At 40.2% G+C, this 18986-nt stretch overlaps 1 protein-coding gene across 1 annotated transcript in view; it reads right to left on the bottom strand.

Moving 5' to 3' along the window:
• The window catches only part of LOC109032973 (uncharacterized), a 321437-nt gene that overhangs the window by 233826 nt on the left and 68625 nt on the right, over positions 1-18986 (bottom strand). The gene's annotated exons all lie outside the window — the stretch shown is intronic.

The following is an 18986-nucleotide window of genomic DNA, read 5'->3' as shown; positions in this document are numbered from 1 at the left end:
TCCGCCAAAATTAAAGAGAATTAGTTACACTAATTGCCGTTTCCTCCGTACCACTAGCAAAGGGGAAGAGAGGGAAAATGAAATTATTCTTCGGTTCTCTGTGAAATTGTGAGAAATCGTGCGCGCATAATTAATTACGAAGCACAAAAAGGTGAGCGCGGTGTTCCGTTGGAGCAAAAACTGGCATTTTGTCACTACCCGTCTCTCAATCTGTCTTGCTAGTGTGATGATACTGATGCATGTCTCGCAGATTCAACGTGCATTCCAGGCATTTGTGATCAAAGCAGCAGCGCATGTTATCTTGTCACTTGCCTTAATTTTGAATTTCTAATATGCAAGCACGTAATTTCTGAAGGCCCTTGAAATTGCCCTTTATATTTTGACAGTATAATCAGTTCAACATGTTTCATTTGTTTCAATTCTAAAACTAGATATTATGTTGTTTCACATTAATTTAAATTATTTCATCAAGCAAGGAGAATAAACCTGGATACCTGACCGTGTCTTGCCGCATTGTTCTACGTTTTCCGCTGTCACTAAACTTTTCTTATAAAGAAAATTACATGAAGCGAGACCTTAATATAACATTTTAAAGGGTATTGTTTCGGGAAGTACAGAAAAATTGCACTTGGAATTTCATAAATCATGCGTAAAACGATCGATTTACTTTCATATAGTAAAGAAATGTCATTCCTTTTCTTGGTGGTTTAAGCACTATCAAATATCTTGCTCGTAAAAAGGGGAGGAATCAAAGCAATAAGTTCCAAACATTAAAATTAGACATAGAAAAGCGGCTTACAGCTCAAGTTTTAATGCGACACTAAAGGGAAAAGCGTTCAATTCAGGCAGGTTTTTTCGCAAACATTAATTGGGTCACATATTATAGCAGAAGTGAACCAAGTCGATCACGGTATTGTAAAAACCGCACATCTGAATCTTTACACAGAAAAAGTTGTTTCTCTGCCAATCATTTTCAATTTTAAAGGAAAATTATCGACTTTTATTACTAATAATTAACTATTTTTAAAGTAAAAAAGAAGTTACAAGATTTTATAAACACTGTAATCGAGTCGGTTCCTTTTTGTTAAATGCGCAGTCCAATTTTCCCAGTGGCGCACGGTGGATCGAGTCAAAGGAGAGGTTGGACAAAATTTGGAAACTTTAAACGCTTATAACTCCTTTTATTCAAGACTTACAAGCTCTAAAAGCGGCTCCTTTGGTTTCCTCGTGGGATTTTCTTCTTCTTGCAACCCTTGAAATTTAAAATGTGACGAAACATGCATAAAAATTTGCAGTTATCGTCAACAATTTCATGTCCGACCTCTCTAATTGAATCGATCCACTATTGCGGTGTCATTAAATAGCAGAAACATTGGCGGATCCGCAAATTGGCAACATTGTCTTCTCTCCATTTAAACACACGGAAATGTATCGATTCTTGGAGGGACCAGGTGCTCCGATAAGAATCGATTATTTAGCATAGGTTTAAATGGGGTAAATCCGGTGTTGTCAAGTTGCTAGATCCGCCTCTGAGCAGAAAATGAGGGCGGGGATGGTCCTCGTAGGGCTTAAGTCTTATTTATAGAGATGCTGGAGAGTGACGACAGAGAGTGGTAATTCCAGCTTCGAAACCTCTCCACACCGTGTGAAAAATGCACGCGATTCCGCGGAGCGCTTGCTCTGTTTCTTGTGTGAAGTATGAATGAGAAATAAACGGATAAATGTTTTCGCGGGCGGAGTGCGGTATGTGATTTGTTTGCGCGCGGTGTCGGAATGTGCCCAACTCACTGAGCGCCCATTGCTGCCGCGATGTGGAAAAACGACCTATTAACATTCGAACGTTGCCAAGTTCCTTCCGATAAAATATTTAATTTTGAAAAAATGTACGACTATTTTTCTTTGAAATTTCCGGATTAGTTGGGTTACGCTGCGGACGAAATTCTCTGAAAAATTGGAAGAGAAATATTAATGAGTTTCCGCAAAGGAGTGTATTTGATTGAGAGAAATTTGGCAACGTTCGAAGGCTCATACGGCGTTCTCCCTTAGCGTAGCAGAATGCTCACCTCCGTAGTCTCCACCCTCTGAATAGCGAATAGGAAGCGTGACCATCTGGCCTGGGTCCCGGCCGTAACGGGAAAACTGCAAATGAAACAATTTGCTATGTATATCAGTGTGTGAGTGGCCGCAAAATAATTGGCCATTAAATCTCCCCGCAAAAAAATGGCGAAAGTAGGAGGCGGTCGGGGGGGGGGGGGGGAAGGTTGTGTGGCCCAGCATGAGCTCCCATAATGAGTCGGGTACAATTTGATGTAGGCCAAGATTAAGCGTGGACCAATAAGAAAAACTCGGCTTATCTTCCGCGAGAAGACGAATGTACGAGGTTCGGCGGGGCGCGGCGTCCGATATGACTGCGCTTGCGCGTTGTGTAACATGTGCGCTATGAGCCGGGCTTGTTCCGCCCTTGACCCCTCGACCCCCTGCACTTTGCGACCAGATTTTTCTCGGGCTTCTCCTCGACTCTTTCTCACAATGTCGGGCTCCGCTGTAACCAGAGACAGAGGATTCTGAGGACTCTTCATTTCTTAACTGCGACTGAGTCTCGATGGATCGTATTCGATACATCAAACGGGTGAGATTTTATCGATATCGATTGGTTCAAAATATAAATATAGCCTCAGAAGTCTTCTTGTTCTTCTTCTTCTTCTTCTTCTTCTTCTTCTTCTTCTTCTCCTCCTCCTTCTTCTTCTTCTTCTTCTTTGAGACTTTGGTGGCTTCATACTCCTATGTGGAGCCGCCTCAGAAGTCAATTGAGTAATCGGACGGAACGGTTTTTTGTTATAGATTTTTGATTCGTAAGCGTACTAATTGGCCAAGAGTAGTGAAATTGCAACAAAATTTCCCATTTTCAGCTTTTCTGTAACAAATATCCTAAAATTTTGGTTTAAGGTTATGTTCTATTGTTTTGAACCAAACCATACATCAAACCACTATCTAATACGATCCATAGCTTCGAAAACTTCGCCTAGCCCAAAGAAAATGAATATCGATGGCGAAAATGCGAAACCACGTACCTCCGTTTGCGACATTGCACACTTATTGTCAAACTCAATTTTATCCTTAGAAAAGTATTTAACGTAACTTATTAAAAACTTCTTTGACTTTTCCTCTCTATCAGCATCGTATTCAAGCTTTAAAATTGGCTTGTTTCTCCTCGATAAAAACGAAAAAGGAACGAAAATTTTAAAAAATTTTATAAAATTTCATAATTTTTTCTTTGAAGGATACAAAAGGAAAATTGAAAAGAACTCATTTCAGATAAGAATGTCTTTTGAAAACCTCAGTCGGTGCATTGTTTTTCTTGTAAACATGGACGCTGTCTTCTTACTCAGGCGTTCAAGTCTCCAAGGTGTGTAACAGCTTGACCATTTGCAATTCGGTAAAACTATCCCAGACTTAATTTTTTCAGGTAAATAGGTGTTTCTATGCACGAGGCAGAAATTTTAGTTCCTACTTGCAAAATTTAGTCCAGTTAAGAGGTAAGAGATAACATAATTTCAGCAACTTTTACCCTCGAAATTTGCAATAATGAGCAAAGTTCAAAGAAGATTTTGTTTGCAGCACAGCAGACCAATATTTTCGGTTAGGTGTATAGCGGGTGGTATTTTCTTGGGCATTCTTGGGGACTTCCGGCTAAAATCTACTTTCCCGAGGAACTTTGATTTAGAGAAACAACACATACACTCATACACATGCTCGGTAATCATTCATACTTTGAAGAAGAACCAAGAACGTTTGATGGGAACTTTTCCTTGAAATTTCCTCATAATCCGTTGTTTCTCGAACGAGAGGACATAACCTCATTCCAAGATTGCAAAACTGACTTGAACAATTTAATTTTTTACAAGCATGTATACCTGTGCTTTTATAGCAATTTTTTGTTTAATTTAGCATGAGATCAGAAGAAAAATCCGTGACATTTTCAGTGAGAAAAGCCCAAGATTCTCCAGGTAAAAATGTGATTTGCGAGTGGAAATTTGGCAAAATTGAAATGTAGTTCCGGGTGTTCGTGCGGGAAACGACATCTCCGCACCTGACTTTCCCGGAAACATTGGCGGATCCAGCAAATTGGCAACATTGTTTTCCTCCATTTAAACCCATGGAAATGTATCGATTCTCAGAGGGACTAGGTGCTCCGACAATAATCGATTATTTAACGTTGCTTTGAATGGAGGAACTCCGGTGTTGCCAAATTGCTAGGTCCGCCTCCGCCCGGAAAATCTTGATCACTATCCTCGATTTTCAAGTCGTCGGCGCCAAAGCTCGCAATAATACGTACACGTGCTGCTCTGAATGGATGCCCTCAACGCGTGTCCTCTGGTCAAAAATAACGGCACTTGATTGACGATTCATACTCGCCGAAGCATCTGGAATTAGACGAGCACATTTTTAGTATTCATCGCGACGCTATCGGGCCGAATCCACGTTTATAGCCGTTGCCGTTTCTGCTGTCGATTCGCGATGAGCGATGGGACCGTCGTCGCTGTAGGACGGATTTCCCGCCAAATCTGGAGACAGCCGTCGGGGACTCTCGCTAGTCTTACGATTTGTTGCGTAGGATGCATTGGGAGCAGAGACCAGAGTTCGGACTCGGTCACGTTGCGTTCTTGACCCCTAGGATCAAGGTCATTCCTTTGAACTTCCGTCCCGAAGAAATTTTGGCGTGTGCCAAAAATGAAGTTCATTGCCCATTATTATTTACGGATAAAAATAATGATAGTGGATCCTAGATTCCTGATTGTATATCTATGGCTCAAGTGCAAAACCACGTATTTCTATTTTGCCGTGCTAAAGAAAAACACCAGTCTCGGTCACGTTGCGTTCTTGACCCCTAGGATCAAGGTCATTCCTTTGAACTTCTGTCCCGACGAAGTTTTGGCATGTGCCAATAATGAAGTTCGGAAAGCTCGGAGAAAATGAAGTTCATTGCCCATTATTATTTACGGATAAAAATAATGATAGTAGATACTAGATTCCTGATTGGATATCTATGGCTCAAGTGCAAAACCACGCATTTCTATTTTGCCGTGCTAAAGAAAAACACCTCGTAAAAATTCGAGGGTTGCCACATTTTCTCCGATAAAATGTTAATTTTTAAGGAGATTTGTCGATGTTTTCTCTTTGAACTTTCGGAGGATTTAGATTTTTTAGGATTTTTACTTGATTGTGAATGGAATTCTCCAAAAAATTGGAGGAGTAACAATCAAAAATTTCCTTGAAAAGTCATGATTTATCAAAAGTAATTTGGCAAAGTCCGAAGGCTCATACGTCGTTCTTCCTTAGCACGGCAGTGTTCCGGTGTTTTAAAATCTCTGCTCGTATTTTATTTTTTCGAAGGAAAACATACCAATTTCACTGTTCGAAATTTAGACAGAAGATTCCACTGACAGAAAAAAAACTCAAAGGAGTTTTCAAGAGATTAATTTGACGTGGAGTTCGATGAAAAAATGAAGTATGACAGGAAGTCTGCAACGTCACAAACGGAGAAATGTGGTTTCGCACTTTGGCTATCGGAACTCCATTTTGCACTCCAGGAAGCAAAACCTCAACCTGAAAAGGCCACGTGCCGAACTCATAATAGCCAATTTAGAATTGCAGCCCTCAAAGATTTAAACCTCGAACACGGCCGGGAAGTTTCGGTCTGAAATTTGACTGAAACTGAGATAAAAAAAAGGAAAAAAGGAAAAAAGGAAGATCTCAATATAAATGAAGTGGATTAACGTGTCCTCAAATTCATCAGTCACGTCACTTTCGACAGGTAACATTTTCCTCGTGGCCATTGAAGAATTACGATGCAAACGATTAGTCCGGAAACATGCACAAGCGATGAGTTCGACAGATGAATTACTGTTTTTTAACAACCCAACAAGTCAATTTTCTGACGAGCTTTGAGCTCTGTAGGAATGCTTGGGCTCTAGGGCTCATCATATAATAAACATCTTCGGTTTTAACGTCAACCGAGTCAGATGTCAGCCTGGTCTTACAGAAAAAATAACACCGTATAAACATTCGAATGTTGCCAGTGTCTCAATGTGCTAAAATAGTTAATTTAAGGAGACGTATTTAATATAGTAGAAATTTTCTGAAAAATTAGATCGAATGCGAGTAAAATTCTTTCACAAATTCCAAGAAAAATTGTGTAAAGTTTGCAGTAAAAGCCCTATTTTAAAAGAATTTTTCGGCAACGTAGTATGTTCATACAGCGTTTTTTTGAACGCGGAGAGCCACACTGCCGTGCTGAGGAAGAACGCCGTATAAGCCTCCAGACGTTGCCAAATTTCCTTTGACAAATCATGAATATCCGAGAGAATTTGTGAATATATTTTTATGAATTTTTTAAAGAAATTTGTTCGTAATTTGATCTGACGTTTCTGAAAAGTTCCATGAAAAATGTTCATAACTCGCCTCAGAAATGGAAATTTTATTGGCGGAATATAATCTAATATATATAATAATATAATAATTTATTGTTTCTTTTGAGTTCAAACAAAAGATTACAAAGTCACAAATGTTTTTCGTCTGATATACATAATTTACTTGCTCTAAATATTCTTCCATGTTATAGTATACATTTTCCTTGCAAAATTTATCAACTCTTCTTTTGAAGATGCTTCTTTCTTCAATTTCTTTAATATTTCCAGGGAGTTTGTTGTATATTTTTGAGCAAATAAATTTGGGTCCTTTGGCAAGCATTCCTTTTGGTAATTTCCAATTTCCTTTTGGAAATTTGGCAACTCTCGAATGTTCATACGTCGTTTCTCCTGAACGCGAAAAGGCGCGGCGTGCGGCATCCGGATCAAAGACAAGAGTATACGAGTGAGAGACTCGTCCGATTGAATTTCCGGTCGGCTACGGATCGCTCGCGTCTTACAAAATCAACCTGCAATGCTACACCCAAGCGACGTTCTTGATGGACGCGACGATGGACGGTGGGAAGGTGCTGACCTGACCAAGTGACGAGTGGACCAACCAGCTGTAGGCCCGCGAGTTTCGGGGCTCGCGGATGTAATCAGTTCTGCGTTACTAAGGAAAAACGTCGTTCGGGCATTCGAATGTTGTCAATGGAGATCGCAGGTGTCCGAAATTTTGGATTGCATTTTGCAAAAAGGAACAACGAGCATTCCAATATCGCTAAGATGATGCAACTATTTTCACCTCACAAATATAAACTGATCACCTAAATTAGTTCTATCTTCACTCCCAATAAACTGTAAATTCAAGCAAAAAATTACCCTGGTAAATTTAAGTTTTTGCATAAATTCAGTGATTCGATATCACAGAATGTAAGTTGCACAAACCCAGCAACATTGGAATGCTCTTGGTTCCTTTTTGCAAAATGCAATCTTTTTGACTGGAAGTTCCAGTCAAAGTATCACAAACGCCATGCGACGTTTCAAAATTTCCGCCGCCATTTCATTTTTTTACGGAGAAATCGATGGTTGAATCTGTTTGAAAATTTCCCTGAGAATTTTATTGGCAGCACAAAGAGATTTCAGTGAAATTTTCGGACAGCTTCGTCGAATGATTTCTCGGTAAAAAATAATAAAATGGCGATGGAAATTTTTGAACGTCGTACCGTCGTACGGCGCTTGTGATACTTTGGTCGGATGGTGGCAATTTGATGAATTCCATGTTTAAATGAAAACTATTGAATGAACTGAACACGAGGATAGCCTTCGTTTTGAAAAGGAACATTCATTATCGAGAATATCGACGACGTAAGTCGGCAATCACATAACTCGGTTTGCGACGTCGCAGATTTCCTGTCATACGTTATTTTTTAAATTGAAAACTACTCAACGGCAATTCTTTAAAACCTCCGTGATTTTTCTTCTCTGTGCGAAGAAAATTCTGCATAAACTTCAAGGAATGATGTCAATTTGTTCTCTTTTAAAAAAATAACATAGAGGCAGAGATTTTCAGACACCGCAAACGAGTTATGTGATTGCCGACTTACACCGTCGATATATTCTAATCTGTTAGAATACTCGTACTCAAATTGGAAATACCGCCACATGACGTCACAAAGCTGCACATTTTCTCACTTTCATATCCATTTTTCTACAATTTTCCATATCTGAAGAAAATTATGAAAAATATTGCCAACTCAGCTCACTGAGCACTCTCAGATGAAGAAAAACAAATTTTGTGTGCAAATTCTCCAGTGAAATTACTTATTTTTGAAAAAAGTCATGAATATTTTTCCTTGCAATTTTCAAACGCTTATGATTAAATTGAGAAGAATTTGAAGAAGAATATTCGAAATTTCCTGCGAAAATTTTTGTTTGACGGAGATTTGACAACGTCTGGAGGACCATGCGGCGTTTTACCTTAGCACGGCAGAATTGCAGTGCAGCCGTTTTGACTGAAAACCTCGATTCTAAATTGGACTGCTTTTTGCAATGAGGAGTGGCATTTCCTTACTCGTCCGTATAATCACCCATATGTACAGGAGAACTAATGGTGCATGCGTTGTTTCGAAAACGAGTTAGAAATTGTGGTTTCCTGTGGTCATTGATTGGTCTGTTCCTGCGAACAGGAAGGAATCAATTTTTTGGCATACTAGGAGTGTGCTTGTTAGTCGCTGGGAAGAACTGCATGAGCATCATTATGCAGTTGGTTTCTCTTCCTGAATTGATTTTGCTTTTTGGCATTCAGGGTAGGGGAACTACTTCATTAAAAATTGGGAGAAGATAATTATTTCCGCAGCAAATTTGCCCAAACTTTGCTTCATACATTTTGTCAGCGGGAGTCAGTCTTGACGAGTAAAATAATGGCTCGATCTCGTTCGTTAGTTAGTTATTTTATTTATAGATATTGAGCATCCTAGGCTATTAACGTCTTCACAAAGAATTTGGAAGATACAAAAATGTAGATTTTTAAATTAAGGAAGGCAAGTGATATCACAATATATAATTCCGTAAGCCCGATCCTTTGGGTCAAAATTAAGCGGGAACCGCTGGGCCGAAGCTGTACACACTTTGAACAACACAGTTTGAGAAAGAAAAAATGCTCGCTGAGTATAGTTTGCTAAAGCCGTTGTGGTGCGCAATTTGACTCGCGTAGGGTTTTGTTTTTCTTGTGAGCGGGCAATTCAAATTTCCCGTAGCCAATGCACAATAAAAACGTTAATATCATAGCTGGAAGTTAATTTCAGGAGTTTTTGTTGCGCAAACCACCTTGAGTGCTTAAATTCGTACCTTATTCAATGGTCCATTCAACATTTAAAAGCGAACATTCAGCATTTTCCCAACTTTTCTAAGAAAAAATTTTATCGGGAGAAACGAGGCAACGTCGGAATGCTCATACGGCGTCGAAACACGACACGGGCCTTTCAAGCCACATTGTTCGATGCCGCGATTATTCTGACGCGAGTTCGAAGCGCCAAACACGGTGCGGTAGGTGACAGACTCATATCAGCGCCTGCAAGACTGCTGGAAAACTTCACGCATTCCGCAAAACGGTGCGCGCCTGCATGGATACTTCTCGCATTACACCAAACGCACTGCGAGAGTTATTTGCGATAACTATTCGACTACCGGTATAGGCACATAACCGCTAGCTTGATTGAGGGAGCATCACACTATTAAGATCTCTTGACACTCAACCGCGCTCCCTTCCCTGGCTTCCGCAACGCTAAAATCGCCGTAAAACTAGGACCACGCGTCATTCTTTTGACAGCCCCTGCCGGTTTTTACCACAATTGAAGGGTGAATATGTATCTTAATTGCAACGATTCAGAAGCTCGGACGATGTTCAAACGATGCAGGGATTCTGAAACTCGATTCGCGTAAAATTAATTTTGGTTTAATGAAAAGAAAACAGAACAAACGAAAATATCGTGTCAAAATTTCCGACGCTTATATTTGAGATCATTTAGGAAACTGCGAGGAAACTCTTCAGAAAAACTATGTGTAGCTTTTGAAAACGGCGATAAGAAAAAAACATTAAAAGTTGTGCATAAGGTTGCAGTCAGAGATAAATACGCTTTCATTCGCGTCCACCCGTCGGCTTTTGCATCTATTCAACTCTGAAATAACTTGAACATGGTTGTTCTGCTATTTTTTACGCGTAGTTGCTTTTTCAGTGGTTGGCGGCTGCGTAGCGGCCACAGGCCCCTAGTTAATTATAAAGCCATAGCTCCTAATTCGTATAAGTCACCCCAACTTAAAGAGAAGTCTATGGATATGTGTTCTCTCGATATCCGCACGATGTGAGATAAATGAGTTACAGTTAAGCGGAAATGTCAGATTAAGCTTTACGCGAGCGGAGCGAACTGTACTTTGAATTAAAATCACTTCTCGGAAAAGAGGGGCATATGAACGTTTAGGTATTATCAATCGAAAGCAGAATGGTCTCTTGTCAAACGTTTCCAAAACCGGAAGTGCTCTAGTTTAAAGCTCGCTACGCACCTGTGGATTTATTTACGTGGGTGGATTTGACGCGTCAAATATGGTAGAATGATGGATGTCCGGCCATTCAATCAAAATTTCGTCGGACGAGATCCCAAATTAGACTCTCTCGACTCAGGCCTGTTATTCCAAGTCTTAAATATGCAGATGGAAATGTATAATTGAAGTTACTGCCGTGATAGCAAAAAGAGCCGTAAATGCAAAATGGAAATTTTGAGCAAATGGGCTCAGAGGCGTCAGGCGTCTGACCGGAAACTTTTATCAAAAGAAGCCTCCGTTCTCCGTCCAATTGCCACAAATCACGCGAAAGACTCTTAGAAATCGTTTGGATGATTGAAACTCGACCGATTTCACTTCAAGTACATAAAAAGGCTTTTATTAAACATTTTCATGTTAGGCTATAGTGTGTAAGCAAGATAGCCGTATGTGCTATCTTCTGCAATTCTACATGTTTTCGAGGTTGCGTTTTGGACACACAACAAACACATTTAAAGGTTCTAGAAATCGGCAGAAGAAGGCGATATTGTACTTGAAAGCACTGTTTTCATTGACCCCCTGGGGAACAATGTCACTTATTGCTCTCCAAGCTTAATTTCCTGCTTTTGTTCGCCTCTGATGATAGCACAATTTGCCAGAGGGCCTCATTTTGCTTTAAAAGTTAGAATTATACTCGATGGTTCAGCTTTTGCCTATCCTCCCCCCCCCTTTTTCAACTGCTCACTTCACCGTTAATGAACTTTATTCGAACCACCTCATGTCATCACATGTCGTTCAAACCTTAAGCCAACAAAAATACACAAGAACCCATTTATTGAGTAGTTTAGGTGGTTCATACATTCCCGGTAAGCCTTGAGACCGTCTTCGTAATTCTTACGCCTTCAACTTTTAAAGATCTTTATACCCTTACTTCGTTGTTTGCAAATTTAGCTGACCTTAAAATCAAAGAAACGGCCTGTGATGATACGACCCTTTGACTCTCTGAGTCCTGTTGCAGATGAAGCCGTAAAGAATGTTGTGGGCTCCATCGCTTGGGACCGGATAGTTTGAGACTTACGAGTGGGGCATGGCGGAAAACACTAATATGGGCGATAACATCTTAATAGAAGATGCCGTGTATGATGCCGCGGTTGCGTGGTTGGCTCTTCATCGTGAAGCCACGGTTCCACGGGCAGCTTGCGACGCCAAATCAAGTGCGCGACGCGGCTCTGCCTCACGGCCACCCTCGCGTCGCGCTCTGTCTGTGAAACCGCGGCTTCAGCTATCGGGGAGTCCCATCTGCAGCATGGCCCACAGTCCATAGAGTGGCGCTCAGTGCGGTGGCCATGGCTCGATTGTAATCTGCCTTTGCGACGAAAGCATGTTGTAGGGACGACTTAGGTGACCATGCACTTCTGGTCGCGGCGAAAGCTGGCCGTATCCACCATCGCCACCTGCTGTCCGGTGACCCCCTCTCCCTTTACGTCCCCACACTGCCGTGCTAAGGAAAAACACCGTATGAACATTCGAGAGTTGCCAAATTTCCTCCAATAAGATTATCATTTTTGAAGATATTTATGGATATTTTCTCTTAAAACTTGCAGATGTATATAGATCTGGCTCCGAATGAAATTATCTGAAAAATTGGAGGGAAAATATTCACAAATTTCTTTGTAAATTCGAATTGTATCAAAGGAAATTTGGCAACGTCAGATGGTTCATACGGCGTTTTTCCTTCGCACGGTAGCACAGGTCTGCATTTCCCTTCTCTGTACGAAGAAAGACTCAGGGATAACTTAATATTTTCAAGAAAATACTTGATCCTAGTTCCATAACGCTGTGGTGAAGGATATGTTAACATGTGAATGTGAGATATGAAAGCTGAAGAAACTGAAAAAAGACATACTGGAAGCAGGTGGCATTCCAGAGGGAGTAAACAGCAATTTTCTGGGAGGGAACGAGATCGCATAAAGAAAGATGAGGTGGTCGAATTTTTGTGGTGGTCACAGTTCAGTTTTGTCAATGTGCGTTAGACTGTGCTGCGAGCAGAAATGAAACACTACCCGGTGGAAATCACTTGTTGTGTTTGCCGTCCAATTATTGCAAGTTATGCATTGCAAACACATTAACTATGTCCAGAGTGAGTCGCAGCTTCAACCCCTGTGTGATTCTGGGGAAAAAATTGAAATTTTAGGTCATGCCTTCAAACTTACCATGACTGTTCAATTGTGTGTGCTATAAATGTCAACAATGCACCAACGTACCTGCAACATAATCCATCAGTTTATTAAATTTTCTGTTAAAGAAGAAATGATGTGATTTGATTTTTTGAATCAAGTGATGTGATCATATTAATGATAATGAAGGATAACTTTTTTAAAAATTAGAAAAAATTGTGGTATGATTTCATCACAATCTGTACAAAAATCAGTGTTGGATTAGAGTAATATATTGCTCATCAGATATTTTTCATGAATACTTATTTAATTGGACCGCTGCGTGTGTTTTTATTTATCAAGGAGGAGAAATGACAAATTACGGGAAAATGAAAAAAAAGGATCTTGCGTTAAGTGCTGATTGCTCCGCCAGATTTTTTTTCATAAAAATCTATGAAACTCTAAGAATGAGGTTTTGGTCTCACTGTTGCAGTGTTGCTTTTTAAAGAAGTAACTGTGATACCATCTGTCAGAGAAATACTGCTTATAAAAACTCAACAAAGCAGGGTTCGGTAAAATATTTTATTTGGGCATATAGAGAGTTGTTCCAGAGTTAAATGTCACACCGCAGGAACGCATCCAATACGTCCAATAAAAATGTATACTCTGCAAAGTTTTTTTTTCTTCTTCTTCAAAAGTTCCTCCTATCAGAACTACGACCCTCCAATATTTTGGGAGAAAAATCGTTATTTTTGCTGAATTTTGGCCATGGCTACAGGCAAAAACCCACGATAAATGGCTACTTTTGTCATGTTTGACACTAAATTCTTCCATGACCTCACAAATATTGAAATTTGAAGTCGAAGGTCGATTATAGAAGATCCAAGGAAAACCACGTATTACACTCTGAGCTGTGCAAGACCCTGTAAAATCCATTTCAACTTGAGAATCCGATATTATTGAGGATGTGAATGGAATCGATGCCAAACGTTTGGGGGGAAAAACCATTTATCATGAGTTCCAGACCATAACTGTCACCCGAATTCAAATAAAATATGTCTTCCGAAAATTTAGGGAGGCAGCGGCAGCTGGCAGCACTTTCCAAGAAATTTTACTAAGGAAAAAGGTCTACAAACTGTAGCCCGAAGAACACGCTCCTGCATTTAGACAATTTAATCTGAAGACACCCTATACGTTTACTCAACGAGTGCGTTGGCCTACATCCTATTTATATTTGTAGGAAGAGGCATCATGCTCTTGTTGTCAAGGAACATCTTAATCCTACATCCAGATGTCATCAGACTGCGACACCTCGAGCAGTGTTGTCAAATCTGGTGTATAATATACATTACGCAAACCAAACATCACCTTCCGAGGTGGAATGACATTTTTTCTAAAAATCTCAGAAGCTCCAAAGTGTGTCAATGGCTAAAATAAAATTAATTGTGTAGGTATCTCTATTACAAAGTTTCAAAATCTACCGTTATGTTGTGTTGTTCAAAAGAAAACGACGCAAAAAATCTTAAAATTTCCTGTAAATTTTTTTTAATATTATCCTGAATATTAATATTCTTTAAATATGTGTATATTTTATATGAATTTAATTTCTTTTAAAATGATAAGATATGAACGGAGGCGCGAGAAGTTCCAATCGGATATACCCGTTTTGCGACTTTATTAATCGGTGTCTTGTTAAAATAAAAAACTGCCCGGACTCGTGCCGGCATTTTCGAAATTAATCAAAGTTTTCCAAAGAAATTCAGAACAAATTCGAATACAAAACGTGATTACTTTCAAATTTTACCTTAAATGAAGACATTTCCTGATTAGAAACAGCTTTTTACGAAAAACAAGGAACTGGTGTAACACTCTTCTCCTGATATCAGTAGAATACTCCAAAGAGTAGAATTTCTTTTGATATACGTCGGCCAAAACCGAGTTGGCCAACTTATCATATTTAAGAGGGTGATTTTACCGAGCCACTGTGTTTTCCCTTACGAAAATGAGGACAAGGAACTGACACAGCATTTCTCTCCCAATATCAATGGAATATTCCCGAAGACTATAATTTCTTTTGATATATGTCGGCCAAAACCGCAAGTTGGCCAACACATCATATTTAGTAGGTGATTTTACTGAGTCACTGTGTTTTCTCCTACGAACATGAAAATGAGGAATGGCTATAACATTTTTCCCTGATTTCAGAAGAATACTCCAAAGAGTAGAATTTCTTTTGATATATGTCGGCCAAAACCAAGTTGGCCAACATATCATATTCAGTAGGTGATTTTACTGAGCCACTGTGTTTTCCCCTACGAACATGAAAACGAGGAATGGCTATAAAATTTTTCCCTGATTTCAGAAGAATACTCCAAGGAGTAGAATTTATTTTGATATACGTCGGCCAAAACCGAGTTGGCCAACCTATCATATTTAGTAGGTGATTTTACTGAGCCACTGTGTTTTCCCTTACTAGAGCCGTATGAACAGAACTATGGGAAAAATATTATCTGGCAATCCGGCAATCCTGTGGTGACAACTGCGGATTAAAAACTCGAACGCGGTATGCAGCGCTCTGATTAATTCTCACACGCCACCACCGCTGCGCCACGCCGCGTGGACGGGTGGCACGGCGCAGAGGAGGGGAGGATGCATGGCGCTATGCCGCTGATTATCTCCGTGTACGTTTTTAATGAATTAATTCAATTAATTTCAGCTCTTGTCTGAGGCTATTTGAAGCTCCGTCGAGCGCCGCACCGCGACCATGTTCACTGTCAATCCCTACTGTGGCCGACTCGACAATCTGTGTGCGCACCTTCCGATTGCGATCACCTCCTCACAGCCGTCTCACGCGGTCAAAATAAGATCCTTGAAATCAATGGTCGAAGTCGGTAAACATGGATTGATTGTGAGGAAAAAACTTCTGTTACAAGGGTTGAATCTCGGTACATGTTGAGCACCGAAATTGTTCGTTTCAGGTAACCTAAAGTCTCGGTCATAAGAACCTACACTGGAAAAAAGAATACATTGAATCTAGAGTACAGACTCTTGAAAACATCGACAAGAAAAATTACTCTTGATTCAATCAGAATCTAGCTTGAATCAAGAACCAAGCCTCATAATTCAAGCGGATTTCGTTTTGATTCAAGCAAACATTCGATTGAATTAAGAGTATTTTTTCTTGTCAATGTTCTCAAGAGTCTGGACTCTAGATCCAATGTGTTTTTTTTTGTCCAATGTACTTTTGGTTGGCTGAACCACGGGATCAAAATTACGGTTACTTGAACCGAAAGATGTTCACTATAAACCGAACTTTTTAATCCGTGTACACAGGGTAGCGCAATCTTATGTGCGCCTAGTCTTTTATTTCTTACTTTTCTGACCATGCGTTAAAGTCTCCGATGATACCGTCTCTAGTGCATGCGCATGAGTAAGATCACTATATGCGATTGTATGGATTGTGTCCCACTGTTTAATTGTCAGACTGTACACGGAAAAAATTGAATAGTCCGTCACAACCAACCGCTGGTTGTGACGACTATCGTACTTTTCCCGTATGAGAGCGTATTTTGTGGGTCATGAAAGGATTTTTTTCTCCCTATGAAGTTTTTTTTTTCCAAACGGGCACTCCGGAACTGCGCCCTCTCATCAGATTTTTGGGAAATTCACCGGTGTTTCTGAATTTTAGCCACAGTCATGCACCAAAATTAATGAAAATTGGCTTATAATCGTGATTTATAGCACTGAATTCATCCATGCACTGGAAAAAAACACATTGGATCTAGAGTCCAGACTCTTGAAAACATTGACAAGAAAAAGCACTCTTGATTCAATCAGATTTAAGCTTAAATCAAAAGGAAATCCGCTGGTTGGAAAAAGGCTTGGTTCTTGATTTAAGCTTAAATCTGATTGAATAACGAGTAGTTTTTCTTGTTGATGTTTTTAAGAGTCTGAACTTTAGATCCAATGTGTTTTTTTTTCCAGTGTGGTCTCAGAAATATGGAAATTTCAAGTCACAGGACAATTTTGAGGTGACGGGAGTGGGAGTCCTAAACGAAGGGTGAACGAAAAATACGAAATCGGGGAGTAAATTTCCGAAAATTGCCAGGAAGAATCCTGCAATTTTTCCAAAATTCGAATTTTGTCAGAGGAAAATTGGCATAGTCCGAATGCTCGCACGGCGGATTTTGTTCAGCAAGTATAGTTGACAGTAGCGAGACGTGCGAATGATCGATTATCAATATATCCCCGTTCGAAGCTATGCTCAAGAGTCGATTACTAAGATGTTCGTTGCGAACACCCTGTTTATCGATCCTTTTTCATGGGTTTAGATGGCAGATCAATCGATCTATCGCAAAGCACGCCACGCCACTGGTAGTTGATGAACTCGGCCAACCTCGGAAGCGGTGTCGGAAACGAAATTCATGATCCCGCTTCTGCAAAGGCTATTCAGATGAGCCAGGGCTTATCGGAGACACCCTGATAGGCGAGCACAATGAATAATAAAATTAAGTAGTCGGTCTCTCGCCTCAGATGCAGATGCGGCGTTTGATACGTCGGCGCTCCGGCCGCTGGCCAGCGCACCACTTTTCATCCGCATCGCCCCAATTGTTAGTCCAATGAGTTATACTTTAACACCAACTAACTCCACGACTTATCCCACTTCGAGTGACGGCTGCAAAATAGATTTGTTTCCCTTTAACAATGGGTGAAAGACTATGCTCGTTACACTTCGGATCAGATATCGAAATTATTGATAGGGTTGATTATGACGATTTAATCTAGTGGGCGTATATTAGCGCGGTTGAGTACCAAAACTACAAAACTACTTCTTTTTATTACAACGTTTAACAATTTTCATGTAATTGATTTTTTTTAGAGGGTAAGTAAATTCACTTTTAGCTTTTTTACTACATAAATAAGATTCATGGAAAAAAAAATTGAGGTAATTTCGTGGATCTTTTATTTATTTGGCTTCTGGAAAATAAATTACGGGCGAAAATTTTGAAACTTTGCAATCGCCATCGATAATTTCGAGTGTTTTCGGTAAAAAATTTGGCTGGTGTGAATGTGTGAGCTGCGGCATGGCGCACAGTGGATTGAGTCAATAGGAGAGGTCGGACAAAATTTGGAAACTTTAAACGCTTACAACTCCGTTTATACAAAACTTTAAGGTTCTAGAAGTGGTTCGTGAAATTTTCTACTAATAAGCATCCCTTTAAATTTAAAATGTGACAAAATAAACGTCAAAATTTGCGGTTTCAGTCAAAACTTTCATGTCCGACTCTCTATGAATGACTCGATCCACTGTGTGGTGCGGTCGTATAGCCACCGACAAATTCAGTGAGGTAATGTCGGTAATTGGGTTTATGAAGTTGCACTCGTTAAACTGTAACACTGATGCGCCGCAAAACCAGGCTGATAGCTGTCAGTCGCGGGTTTGAAGCGTTCAAGGTCTGCCGCTGGAGCATTTCGCTTTCAGTGTTTCAACCGGGCACACGGCAGCAGTGGCGTGGCGTGCTTTGCGATACATCGATTGATCTGCCATTTAAACAAATGGAAAAGAATCGATTTACAGGGTGTTCGTAACGAACACCTTAATAATCGATTCTTTACTATAGCTTCAAGTGGGGAAATATCGATAGTCGATTGTTCACGCCACGCCACTGCACGGCAGCATTATTACTCGGTCTCGGGCCGCTCGTATTGTCAGCTCAGCCGGTAACCTTTCAACCACACTAATGTACAATTGTGCGTATGAATGTACCCGTCAATTGTCTTCGCTCGTAGAATAAAGTTAAAGCTATAATTGTCGCGGTGCCCCCTCCCTCCCCCGCCCCCCGATCGGTGCGCTGTTTGGCCCCGCGTTAAATGGGGCTCTCTTGGGCGCTCACTAAATTACCATGATGCCGTTTACACTCTCTAATCTCATTTCGAGGGATAAAGATTTTTTAGAGGTCAATTGTAAAAGGAGTAGGGGAATCTAACGGTGCGAGGGAAACAGTGATTTTCATCAATTGGGCGATCTTGCTTAAACTCATGAAATATTTTTACCATAGAAATATTTGAGTGTGGAAATAAAAAGACATCCCAGCTAAAAAGGTTCTGGGTGGGTTTTCAGGCATAATGCTACGCGAATTGCTCATTAATTGGACTGCATTTTGCAATTTGGAACTATGAATTCTGATTCATCTCAAAAAACACTTATGTGCACAGGGAGACTAATGGCACATATGTTGTTTTTAAACCGGGCCAGAATTTATAGTTCCAAATTGCAAAATGCAGTCCAATTGGAGTTTTTCAATCGAAGCCAGTCAGATGACATTTCCAGTCAACGGCGAGTGTTAACTTAAACTAAAATAAATAATATTTCATGGAGATTTTG

This window comes from Bemisia tabaci, chromosome 7 (genome assembly GCF_918797505.1).
Source record: "Bemisia tabaci chromosome 7, PGI_BMITA_v3".
Classification (NCBI taxonomy): Eukaryota; Metazoa; Arthropoda; class Insecta; order Hemiptera; family Aleyrodidae; genus Bemisia; species Bemisia tabaci.
The sequence above is the reverse complement of the archived record's forward strand: the minus strand, read 5'-3'. Positions and strand labels throughout refer to the sequence as shown.